Source organism: Choloepus didactylus, chromosome 2, assembly GCF_015220235.1.
Source record: "Choloepus didactylus isolate mChoDid1 chromosome 2, mChoDid1.pri, whole genome shotgun sequence".
Lineage (NCBI taxonomy): Eukaryota > Metazoa > Chordata > Mammalia > Pilosa > Megalonychidae > Choloepus > Choloepus didactylus.
In genome coordinates, this window is record NC_051308.1 from 61,771,111 (window position 1) to 61,772,603 (window position 1,493).

A 1,493-nucleotide genomic window follows, 5' to 3' on the forward strand; every position below is an offset into this window, starting at 1 on the left:
TCTTAATAAAATTGCTTTAAAAAGATCTTTTCTAGAAGAAAACATTTCTGAATCCCCTTAAATTATAAAAATATTGACCAACTGTAATATTAAACAGTAAAACAAATCTCCTTGATATTTAGCAATTCTTATGAAAGTTTAGACACCTTTCAGATATGATGTGAATGATATACAAAACACACACACAATCCTAGACTGTCTTCATGTTCACAGAAAATTTCTTTCATATCACCTACTACTTTTAAAAGTCTGTTTTACAGACTTGACAAATGTTATGTTATTAATCTATGTGACTGTGTATACTGAAGAATATCATCCTGCCAACACAAACAACAGTTGTAAGTGGAGCAGAGAGACATTTCATTGTTGATAAGAGACTGAAAAATTGTAAACCTTGGAGAAATGAGGTTAAGCTGTTTTACTTTATATCAGTGTTGAGAACTTTGTAAAACTCTTAGGAAAATTTATTACTTTTTATATAAAAATTAATTCCTAAGTACTCTGATATAGTTTCCCTAATGCTGTACCTTTCCACAATTCTTTTAAAAATACCCAGAGCTGACAGAGTGGATTTTGAAAAATAGTTGATAAAATTCTGAATCTATTTTTCTGCAATGTTTGCCAGTCCAATCAGTTTCCACCAAGCTTTGTCATTTTTTGAAACAGAAAGTTAAGCACATATTTTAAACTACCCAGCACCAAAATTTTCAAGATCAAATATTTTGTAAATTTTTATTAAGTTATTAAAAGCATTGCTGAGATGCACACTGCCTTCTGCCCCATCTGCCACGGCCACCTCCTTCTTGTGCCGCCCCTGGTGCTGCTGATCTCTGTTGGGTGCAGGGCTGGTACCCCTTTTGTGAAAGGGCATCTGTGAAGAGTCTGACTCTAGCCATGGCTGACAAAAAGCCCGAGGAAGGCATCAAGACTGAAAACAATGACCATGCTGATTTGAAGATGGCAGGCAGGATGAGTCTGTGGTGCAGTTTAAGATTAAGAGGCATACTCCAGTTAGTAAGCTAATAAAAGACTATTGTGAAAGACAGGGTTTGTCAATGCAGTTCAGGTTTCTATGGGACAGGCAGCCAATCCATGAAACAGACACACCTGCAAAATTGGAAATGGATGCTAAAGATACAATTGTGTTCTAGCAGCAGACAGGAGGCATCAACTAAAAAGAGAGCCTGCTACTTTCTTCCAGAACTCTGCTTCTACAGACCAAGAATGCATTCTCAATTTTAAAAACCATGATTTAATTCCACCACAGTCTGACTACTACAGTGTAGTGTTCCCTTTTATTTTATTTTCCCCTTCCCATTCCTTAATTGTAACTGGTGTTTGTGCACAAGAATATTGCTGTTTTTGTTTTTTTTTTAACTAAATGACCAATGGTTTGTTTTTGTTAACATCAAATGAAGATAGAATGGGAAAAAATATTGGTTCTGTGAAAATGCCCCCTTTCTCCATTAGTGTCATGCTCATTCAGTTCTTAT

General features: G+C 35.4%; 1 pseudogene; it reads left to right on the top strand.

Moving 5' to 3' along the window:
* Positions 1-894: 894 nt before the first annotated feature.
* On the top strand, positions 895-1,175 carry LOC119511730 (annotated as a pseudogene).
* Positions 1,176-1,493: the final 318 nt, after the last annotated feature.